The sequence below is a fragment of the Struthio camelus genome, chromosome 1, assembly GCF_040807025.1.
Source record: "Struthio camelus isolate bStrCam1 chromosome 1, bStrCam1.hap1, whole genome shotgun sequence".
Taxonomy (NCBI): Eukaryota; Metazoa; Chordata; class Aves; order Struthioniformes; family Struthionidae; genus Struthio; species Struthio camelus.
In genome coordinates, this window is record NC_090942.1 from 25202448 (window position 1) to 25214393 (window position 11946).

The 11946-nt window shown below is 37.9% G+C and overlaps 1 long non-coding RNA gene across 2 annotated transcripts in view; it reads right to left on the reverse strand.

The window, feature by feature from the left end:
* The window catches only part of LOC138066003 (uncharacterized), a 45995-nt gene extending 36585 nt beyond the window's left edge, over window positions 1–9410 (reverse strand). For both annotated transcript variants that reach the window (XR_011139112.1, XR_011139110.1), the window contains exons 1-2: window positions 9254–9410; window positions 2435–2608 (exon numbers count right to left, since the gene is read on the reverse strand). This is a non-coding gene — a long non-coding RNA (uncharacterized lncRNA). The remainder of the gene's footprint in view (window positions 1–2434; window positions 2609–9253) is intronic.
* Window positions 9411–11946: the final 2536 nt, after the last annotated feature.

The window sequence follows — 11946 nt, forward strand, 5'->3', positions numbered from 1 at the left end:
TATTTAATTACTTGTTTCAGTAGCTTTCTGGATGTCAAAGTGAGTCTGACATGTTTAGTCGACCTTTTTTTGCTCCTGGCAGACATCACCATCTGCCATGAGGTCTCAAAACCATGTGCTAAGTATTCAGAAATTGTTTCAGATAAATTCCTTAAATACTGAAGAGGGCAAATTTAATCAGTTGTCACTGATTAGAATACCTCTTTCCTATCTAAATGTTCTTTCACCTTTTCTTTTCCTGTTCCGGCCTGATTCCTATACCCTTAATAAGTTTCCTTTTACTGAGCATCTGGTCACAACTGACCTTTTGTATGAAAATTACAACAAAAATAAAAGCACTGGACATTTCAACTTCTCTGTGTCATTGCTAGTTGCTAGCCTAGTCCTCCTTTATGTTCCTTCTAATACGTTTGTTAAACAATTTTTCATCTCACCTTTTATGTCCTTCCCTACTTTTATTTTGCATATTGGCCAGGGAGAGTTCTGAAAAGATAGATAAAGGGCTCGTAGGGGCCACCTCTCAAAGGAGAATGTAAATTAGATAATATGTATCTTGAAAACATAGCCACACCTGAGTGATGTCTACACTTTGCTCAGACCTAAAGGTGTCCTTCACAAATCTGTTCTCAGCAGTGACCACAGTTATTGAAGTTAGGCATTTGAGTCGGATCAGTCCTTCACTGTTCACAGAATGGGGAGATTCTGCCTAGTCAGAGACCTTACAGAAGAGGTCAGAAACCTGGGCTTTACTCCCTCTTCTGAGTTGAACCGAGAGCTTCCACCTGCAAAACCTATGTGCCTATGTGGTGCTATGCAATAAGCTATACTGAGCTGCAGCTCTTCAAATGCTGTTTGCTCAGGCTATTCCACTTCTTGCAGAACATTTAAGGACTTACTGCAGTGCAGAGAGACAGTGAGAACAGTATGCAGGCTCAAACACTGCCTCTGGAGACTCTACTCATAGTCACTGCTCCAATTAGTATTTGATTATTTAGCCCAAAGTACAAGGACCTCAGAAGGGGCAGATAACCTCTTCAGAATACCCTAGAAGACTAGGGTAGACCTATAGAAGACCTATAAGCTAAGAGTAGACTCCCAGGTCTGAAATCTTGAAATCAAGCAAGAGCACTCACCTTTCAGGTGAGAATCTGAACCATGGGGAAAGAGAGCAGCGTCTCCTGCTCACTGCTGTGGCAGGGTCTGACCATATGAACCAGTTAGCAGTCTTCGTTCACGGCTTCTGCTCAGCTTGGTGGTTCTGTGCATGACTAGCAGCAGAAATGTAGGCTTTGTCGGATATTTAGATTCCAAGAGACTTCAGGACCCTGTCGTTGCAAAAGCCCTTGGAACCCACATGTTAGATTCACTGAGGTCCCCCCCTTATGAATCCATTCCTTACACATGCAAGATAATGGAATGGACATGCTATATCACTAATTGTTCAAAGGAGACAAGAGCTACTTAAACTCAGTTTGCCTGTGAAAAAAGGAGTTACTCTTCAAAGTTTAATTAGAGACTTTTCAAAATTTTACTTTAAATTCTGCCCTGTTTTTTTTTTTTTTTTAACTTCACATATGGCAATGATGCGGTTTAAGCTATGGCTTTACTTTACTTATTTGCTTTCTCCTTAGGCCACCTGTCATTTACTGAAATGAAAATAGAGGAAATATAGTCTCAGTGCAAAGCTACGTCTAAAAAGGCTTTTCTCTTCATTTCATATTTTTCTGCTTCAGAACACACATCGTTATTGAACTAATTATTTGGGAGCACATTGGAAGTTCTTTAAACAGCTGAGCAGAAACTTAAAGGTAATCCACCTAAAATAATTGTGTCTATTTTATTTCTGAGGAGTTTCCATATTTATCCATGCTTTGCTGGCTTCACAGAACCTTGATGAAGTGCCTCCAAGAAGCAAGCAACAGCATCTAAATTATTTAAAGGAGCATTCACAGCATTATAACAACTACTAATGCATCTCAAGAATAAAGTTCAGCAAATCTATTACGGTCCTTGTGCTTTACCTTGCTGGTATTTCCAATTCTTCTAGCTCATTTCCCTCTTATTTTTATTACAGGTAATGGAATTTAACCTTGGATTTATAAATGACCTATACCCCTAATTGCACTGCAGGTAGCAATTAAAAAAAAAAACACAAGAAAATAAGAGTGTTTTTTTTTTGTTTTAGACTGTTTTCAAATTCAAAATTGTGTGTTCAAATTTATATATTTCAAATTCAAAATCTATATTCAGAAAACAGTGGTCAGCTGCCAATAAGATTGTTTTTTTCAGTTGGCATTGCCTCAGCTAATCACAGTTAAGTAATAAGAACATGAAAACTTATACACTCAGGTATGAATATATTCCACGTCAGAAAATGTTTATTGGATTTGTGACCAAATAATAAATCATATTCATGTAACAAGATGGTACTCACCACTCAACTCTCCCTAGGAAAGAGTTCATGTACAGCACTTCAGTGTACTGGCTAAAAGAGGACACTGAGGTAGGAGACACAGGCTTCTCTTCCTTGTCTTCACCGTTGTGCAGCTACCTCATGCTCAGAAGTATCTCAGCCTTCCTGTCCTTTAGTTTTCTAGCTCTCTCAACTCTATTGCAGATAATGGAAAAAAAAATTCTTTCACTTTCTTCTATGGAGATTGTTGGAATTCAAAAGAAATTTCTCAGTATTGTTATAATTAGAATTAATATATTTTTGTAATTACAAAGAAGAAATCCATTGAAGAGAAGGATATATATCTGACATTTATGAACTTATGAGAAGGTGCATGGTGTGTTGACACTTTCACTGCATTTTTCTGTTAAATCTATGCATAAAATATAAATTCTTCCCTGTTGGGATAACATAAGTCAGTATACCACATCACTCTCCAGTTTCAGTGAAATACACTCAGCTTCAGGATGGCATGTGGAAGCTCTTCAACAGTACACGAGGCAACTTTTGCTCATTAAGCTGGTCAAAAGCACCCCATATCTGGAAAAACGTCAAAGCCAGACATTACTGAGAGGAAAGGCATGGCTCAAACAGACTGAGAAATTAGAAACAAAGATGCAGCACTGTCCAAGCCTAGCTCAAAATGCTATGGCTTCATTCCACATAAGTAGGTCACCATTATTAACCACTCACTACTGAATATTGCACCAACAACAAATACTAATGTACCTATCTGGTCAGGGAAGAGAGACTTGTATGCCTCAGCCCAATTATTCAATCATGTAAAAAGGCTCTAGATGACCTGACCATGAGACTGATTTATGTGAAGTTGCTTACAAAACTCATATGTATACTGTGACACTGTGATGGACCCTATAAGTATGTGGTTGTAAAGAAATATGATATACCATCTGCTCAGAGCTGACTTGTATACTGATTATTGTTCCTCTCAAAAAGAGGAAGAAAAGTGCTTGCATTGCCTTAAAGAAACTCACGCTAGACTTTTGCTAAGGATGATGTGAGGATACTGCATACCGTCTATGACAGGTCTAGCAATATCAAAGTCAGCTAAGGTTAACTGTTTCTCAGGCTGAGAACCACCTGTAACTGAAATAAATAGCCACCTATTGAAAGAGTAGCGACCACCCAAGCACGATTCCTTGACCTCATTATACCATGCTGATAGATAAAGAAAACCTCAAATTCTCCTTTAGTACCTAATATAGAGAATCATGTAAGCTTCTTCACTGGCTGATTTCCTAGCTGGTTGAATTTTCCATCTACTTTCAATAAAAACAATCCTCTCCTCTGCATTATCTCCCTCCTTTTAGCTTGAAAGAAATGTTCACATACGTCTGCAAAAGAGAAGGTGATTATCCAAAGGTCCCTCAGAAGGCTGGAATAAGTTTGGACCTGCTTGTACAAATGCCCACAAGACAGCAAGAAGGGGCTGAAGGACAGAAGCTAAAGGCTTCTAGACTCTAAAGGAAACATTCAATTTAGAAAAAGAATGCTAGGGTGCTTCCAGAAGATATTCTTTTCAGAGACATTTTCTGATTTGCAGGAAATTTCTACCATTTCGATTTATTTCCCACATAAGACTAAGCCAAGCTTCTGTACATAAAAGTTCCAGGCATTTAACAAATTCCAAATTTCCAGCAGCTCTAATCACTGTTTATTTGGTCATCTCTGCTTTTCCACTGCTGTGGCCTATGGCCACATCAGCTGGTGTGAGGACAAATCCCCCATATAGACGGGAGTGCTAGCATGTGGAGATCAAAAGAGTGAGTTATGACCTATTTAAGATACTGTCTTCTTGAAACATCTCTGGAAGGCATAGTACCAAGAGAAATTAGCCACTGCAAAAATAACTGTCTGAAAGGGTCTCATAGGTGGCCAAGAAAGACAGAGCTTTGTGAATGTGCCTCAGAATACAGTTTAAATGAAAAGTCTCATTTCATGACAAGCCAATGTCTTTGTACAGCAGGGAGACTTGCTACTCTCCAAGAATTTAAGATTCTGCTATGTGGTCAGCCACTAAATGGAAACACTATTAAGGTGACTTACAGAATTTAAAGTCAAAAGGTCACCTCTAATCAAACAATCTGTCCTCTTCTGTCTGCCCTCATAGAGTCTGGAGAAAGGAGTTTGCCCTTCAATAGAGGTAACACTTACAGTCCACTTCTCCATGGAAAAGCATATATAAAATTGCATGGACCTTTCATTCTCAATGTCCATTTAAAGGTGGATATTCTAAATTATGAGTTTTCTGGACATAAATTAAAATGTTGTGTTAGAGTGCATTTTTGTTGTTATTCTAGTCATTTGAATTGGACCTTGATGAGCAAAATATCCTTTTACTTCAAAAAGAGTGTGTGTGGAGGGAAGAGCTTCTTGCATTTATGATGAGCAAATGACAGATGTGAAAATTTAACAACATGTTCATAACAAGGTGAAAGAATTAAACACATATTCACAGACAGAATCTCCAGGAATTCCAATCTAGCAAGATATAGCTATATTTCAGCATGAGCAGCAAGGAAAAACTGACATCACAGAAATGCACATTAGCACTCCTTTTCATTCTCTTCTCGTTATCAAATGCAGCTTCAAAAGAAGGGTGTTACTATTTAGCTGACTATTAAACTGCAAAGACAGCAACAGATCTGCTGAATAGGTCAATCATTGAAAAACTAGAAAAGAAAGAAATTTTCTAGGTGCATTTTCAATACATATAGGTAAGATAATGTATTTGAATCAGCTACATATGGGTTTCTTCAAGAAGTAGCAAGGCAATATTTGTTGCAGGTCTTTTTAAAATGCTTATCACTGGTTCATTCCAACAAGCTGCTGGGTATTTTGGCACGAAACCAGGGCATCATGTCCTTAAAATTAAATGATGTGTAAGTGCTTTACTGGACCAAGGCCAGTGATACCTTGTAAGATTAAATCCATTGAGCTTTTAATGCTGCAATTAGAATTTACAGATAACGTAAATTAGATATACCTGAGAGTATCTTAATTTGTTCATCATACTTGGGAATCCATCCAAGTGTTTTCCTTTCTATTTATAATGAGTAGATTTTCTCTGAAGATCATGATATTTGTGCCTTAAAATTTCACCTGTCCTGCAGGGGAGCCAACTGCCTGACGAGATGAATGTTAAAAAAAAATAATAATCCTCTATACTAGCAGTACCTGTAAATAGACAATATTCTCTTTCGGTAGCAGTGGTGACATTTTTAGACTTATGGACCATCTGCCCAGCATAAAACATTTTTGGGCTCTCTTAGCTGCTTTTATTTTTCTCACAGTCATAGAGCTACTTATGTACAGGGGGAAATTGTGTTAATATTTCTTCAAATCTTAGTCTAAAAAGTGTAACTTGAAAAATGATGGCCAGAAGCAATGATTCTCTTGTTTTCCCACTTTGATTCTTTGTCCCTCCTTTGTGTTTTGATTTTGCCTCTGTTCCTAGCCAGCCTCTGGGTTGCTTGCACACTTTGTACAAATAACATACTATTTTTTCTGAATTAATAATTAAATATTTAATGAGCTGGGTTCAGAGGGAGCAATGGGTTTCTGCTATACACCCCAGAAATTAATATGATTCATGGTAGGGAATTTGGAAAACATTTTGAAATAAACAGGGGAGTTCATGAAAAATCATGAAATATCCTTGGAAAAGATATTCCAGTAGGTCATTCGAACTGGAGGTAAAGGTGACACTTTTGTCACCCAGATGTGCAAGAGGAATGAATGACTTCTGCACATTCACTATACCCTTTATAAATTTAAAAATTCAGATTACTTTTTCATTCAAAAACTTCAAAAGGCTGTTGATGTTTGCAAAGGATTATTCCCCCCCCACAATTTAATGAATATTGTGGCTATGCTTAAAAAAAAAATAAAAATCAATATATTCAGAAATAGACTACTGGGAACTATTCTCTGGACTCTTTTAGAGGTCTGTCACCAGTGAGGAATTTAATGTAGTGCTCTTCCTTTTTCTAGGCTCCAGCAGCCTTCCCAGTGCAGTCTTACAGGTCCTGCCTCAGAGAGAGCAGTCAGCTCTTGTTTCATATTCCCCAAAGCTCTTACTGATTTTCTGTTCTTTCTCAGCCGCCTCTCCCCGTACCTAATGTCACAAGATTAGGACTCTCTTCCCTTTCCCAGCTTTTCTCTCCTCTGTACACCTCAGCAGAGCCATGGGGAACAACTGGGAGCATGGAGGAGACAGGTCTTCTCCTCTGTCCTCTTATGGGTTGCTTCCTACAGCCTTTGGCAGGAAGAAGCATTAGCAATGAGCATCTGCTGATTATATGCAATAAATGAGCATATATATGAACATGTATTTACATAACTGGGGTGTGACTATGCTCTACAGCTTTAGTTGTAATGCCTGTAGAAGTCAACTTGAGCTTTCAATCACAAGTAAATTAATCAAAAGCATTTCATCCATAGGAAAATATTATCCCTGCCATGCAGCCGGGAGCCATGCTGTGTGCAATATGGTGATCAGTGGAACTGGTTCTGCTGCTGCAAATTAAAATTGCCTGAAGGTAGCTATATTTCTTGTAAAAAACTTTTTCATGTTTTCGTGTAAAATGATAAGGAGAGGCTATAGGCTTGCTATTGGTTTTACTTAAGTTTAATACAAGCAGTTTTGTAACCTCTTTTGGACACTTGCCCCTTCTTTATGTACATGGAATAAATGCTTCCCCTTTAAAGCCACAATTATCATTCAAAGGAAATTAATATCTGAGATCCACCAAGCAAAAGGAAGGGCTAAAGAAGAAGCTGAGACATTTAAAAGTCTGGTATTGAAATGGTAATGAAATATTTTTTCTCTTAATGAAAACCTAATCATCAAGTTTTAGCCAACTACAGTGCAGGTGTTTCAATTAATCCAGTTGTCTAGAATCTCTTTCTAGTTGAGAGAGAGAGCTGCCACCAGAAGATTCATCTGACTTAGACACCTACTCTAAAGAGCACAACTTCAGCCTTCTGAAATGTCTTCTTCCATTCTCAAGGGAGGAGGAAGACCAGCAAGAGGATATTTCAGCTAAGGTGATTAACATTACGATGGCTAAAAGTTTAGACTGCTTTAAAATAGCCCATCAACCTATCATAAAAAGAAAATAAGTATCAACTGGTTAAACCTGGTGACAAATGCCATCAATCCAAAGTCCCTCATCAGTAGAGGAAGGTGTACAGAGCGGCTAGGCTATGCAAGGCCTGGCCCATAGATACAAAAGTGCATTACAGTGTTTGGTAGAAAAACTTAACAGCCCTATGGCTACTTCATATTTTCTTCTCCATTTTTTCTCTGCAATTACTCTCTTGGAGATTCCTCAGTGATACAGACCTCATTACTATTTCTTTATACTTCCCTTTCTGCAATTCCTTCAGGGCATTTTGTAGTTTAAGACAGGTAGGAGAAGCAACTGACAGCGAATAAACTATGGCAATTTTCAGGAAGCCTATAGCTCCTTAAGAGAATATTGTCAGTTGGTTCAAATTATAGAAATCTTCAGGCTATTCTAGTCTGTGTCTGGATTTCTCAGAGTTATGAGAAAAAAATATCAAGGATATTTTTCTTATGCTCAGTAAAGGGAAAAGAAAATTTCTCCCCATAGCTTAGCTTAAAACAAAAGGAAAAGAAAAAAACAAGCTTTCTCACAAATTTTGTTCATATGAGCAAGACATCAAAATCTTAAGTATTGACATTAGAATCTTTCTGATCTATTCTCTGGGGCTGCAGAGAAATGGAACAGACAGACAATCTACAAACTCACACCGTGGTCTCATCTTGTTCTGAACACTACCCAAATTCCGATTCAGAAAGGCACTTAAACAGAAGGAGGGAGAAATGCATTACTGATTGATCAACATTTCATCTCAAGTTACATCCGCTCAGAAATATTCGTAAAACCCATACTGAGCCTGTTAAATGGCATTTTTAAAACCAACAAAAAAGAGTTTGAAATACTTTTTTGATCCTTTCATCTGATTTCATAGTACTACTCTAACATTCACCCTGCAATTTATTTAATCATAAGCATAAATTACGTACTTACTAGCCAAAGAGCTCTTAATAAGCAGAAGTGACACTAGGACAGGAAGACTGAGACTAGCTGACCAGTTATTTTCTCCACAGAGTCCATAACTCTAATTTTAAGTCATCTCATACTAATTTGCTTTTCTTTCACAAATTATTTTTAGTTCCAGCCCCTTCAGATTGATGTGTATAGATATAAAACAAGGCAGGTTCATGAACTCCCTCCTTTTTATTTCTCAGTGCTACATTTGAATATTCTGCCAGTGGAGAAAGTATCGGCCAATAGTGAGATTTCAATGGAAGATTTTGCAGTACCTCTTTGGAAAGATGTTTGTATGATTAATAATGATTGTTGAAAGTACAGGATATGAATCAGCCTTTATGTCCTGGTGACTGACTCTGTGGAGAGAAGAAAGATTCATCATACCAGGAGAAAAAAATGTATTTATGAAAATTTATTAAAGATGATTTAAAGCAATATCCTTGTGGATTTACTTGGCTAGGTAATCACTATATCTATGGTCTAAAGAAAAGAAGACTTCTGGCCTGGCTTCCGTTTGAAAACATGAATTGATACCTCAGAATGTGAGTCCTGAGCAGGTCACTTCTGCTTCCTATGCACAGAGCAGTTTAACCGCTCAGTGAAAGGCATAGCTGCTGTGAAGGGAATGTTCCTAGCATAAAAAGAAAGACAAAACCTCATTGCACAAGTGTGAAAACTGGTGCAAATGTCCACTTACCTGAAGAAATAAACGCTGTCTTTGAATTACCTTGGATCAGTAAAGGACCTCTGACTATACACTGCAAATAGATACTGCTCTGCATTCTTTATACAGCCCTTTCTGCCTGCTTTCCCTTTGCTGGTAGGACTTACATAGACAAAAGTAGGAATAAACATATTCAATTAGCCTCCTGAAATACAGTGTCATTGTTTCTTTCTCCTACCTTTTTATCCATGGACATTTTTCGAGTCATTTTTAGTTACTGCCTCCTGTAGGCTTGTGTAGCAGACATGCTGACTCCTTAATTAAAATTGCATGCCAGGAAGTAAGTAACTGCCAGCTGAATACTTGCCTCCTACTGTTGCATTCTGTCAGCTCAGGGATGGTTTTCTTTTTCCTCTCTTTTCCCTCCTCACGCCCCCCCCCCCTTTATTTTTTTTTTTTTTTAGAGAAATGTCAGTTGCTGTTTCTGAAAGCAAATTAGGGAAACTCCGGAAAATGTACTTAATTTGGTGATTAAATCTAGAAAATTGTCATGATTTTTTATATAAAAGAAAAATATTCTAGATAGTTCAGAAAAATGTCAGATATTTCTCTACTTTCCTGGAAGTGATGTCCCGTGCAGTGAGGAAGAAGAAGCATGGACATGCCTGCCTGACCTTTCTCTGGCTTTGAGAAGACGCAGAGGGCAGTGTTTGTGCAGCTTGATGAGGGCCAGCCCAATGCTGCCTTCCAGAGCGGGCTGAGAGGCCCTTCCGGCAGTGAGCCTGTAAGCTCAGATCCTAAGTTCATCTTCAAGAACACATAGATCAGAACTATGTGTCTGTGCAAAAACAGAAAAGCAGATTTCTACACTTACTGTACCTGTACGGGCTACTGGAGAGGCAGTTCTCTTCCTACCCCAACATTCGCTGATTTTCTCCATTGCCTCCTATGGCCTCAAGCTCTGGCAGTCACCCATATTTGTTGTAGAAAAATGAGTAATAACAGAAAATTTTTTCCAAAAGAGAGAGAAATAAGTTCCTCTTGTCCTTCTACTTCTCCTTTTATTTATATTGCCCATCACTGCTGAAATAAACTTATTTTCTGTTCCAAAGCTTTCCAGATATGTATGAGGGTTTGAAACAAGCTAGTTTATTCGCACCGATATTTTGAATCAATCACTGTGTCGGCTGCCTGAGATTCTGAAATTTCATCTTAGCTTATTGAAACAATGCATTCCCCCACAGTCCAAAATTCAGGGTATATACCAAAGTGCTCTAGCAGTTGTGCTCCTCATCTTCCATTATTTCTTCAGATTTATCTCACATTATCAGAGTAGGCATCATAGCCCTCACTAGCAAAAATTCCAAAATAAGAATTTGTTTAACAGCACATTTGTAATGGCTTGTACAGCACTGCATTCATAATTGTTGCTGAGCACCACTGAAGTTAAAAAGGATAAATGATGGGAACTGCCTCCTTCCAGGGAACTCCTGCTGCACTGGCTCCTGTGGTCAGGCAGCCAGAGTCCTTGGCACTCTGCAGTTCGCCTCTGCGTGCCACACTCCACAACATCCAGCAGGAAGGAAAGTGCTTAGCAGCTGTAATAGTTGGCTACTTCAGCATTTCATGTTTCAGGATATATATATATATTTTTTTTTTTAACAAATCACCTTTATTTCTTTACTTATGGAATAAAATATCAGGAAACTCAATAGTTTCCATTGACTTTCGCCATGCTCAGATATCAACTTAATATTGATAACGCGTAAGCAAAGCAAAGCTTGCAGAGACAAGTAACATCTTCTATTACAGTAACTGATATAGTTGGAAAAAATAGACTATCTTTTGGGTCGGCTGATACTGTAGTTCAGCTTGCATTAGGTTAATTATTCGTCTGAAGTTAAAATATACTTGGACATAATATAAACACAGCAGACCAATTATTTTAACTAATCCCCAATTAACCACACTTTGGAGAAATAATTTCAAAAACACTACTAATAATACAAACTCACTTAGGGCTTCTATTTTGGGGTTGAAACTGATAAAGCGCAAAGCTCAACCACAACCAAAACACTGGAAAGGAAAATAAATAAAACAAAGGCTAAAAATAACCTTATGACTTGCTCTAGGTTGTTTTCTCTGCCTAAGCCATTACGCTGCAACTTGAAAACCAGCTGAGAATAGATCCTCATGTATATGAGATAGCAATGGTCTCTCTTGCTCCAATTTATATTTTAGTTCTGATTTTCTGGGTTTACTGCAAGCAGTTAGGAGCAAAGATCATGAGCTCATATATTTGACTAGATTCAAACCTTCTTGTATTTAAGTTCGAGTGAGGAAAAAATGGAGCAAAGAAAAGCATGGATAAATGCATGAAATAATTTAAGACAAAACTTTTAAGAACTAGTCTTGGTTGCTAAGTGACAAAAACTCAAAAACTCAAAATTCACATAAGCCAGGAAACAAATAGCAAAGGAATTTTTCCAACATTTTTTTGTTTTGGGACTTTTCCAGGTTGCTTAGAGTTTTTGCTCTTCTAAAATTGTAAGCAGATAAGAGGGAGGAAATTAACCAGATTACTGAACTAAGGAAGGCATCGCTCCCCTGTGGAATACTGTCAAGCAATATTTGTGTTCTAGAGAAATTTTTTTTCCCTGAGTGATACTCACCCTGAAATGAGATCTGGGCCTGAATATACCAAACTAGCTTTAGGATGAGGGACT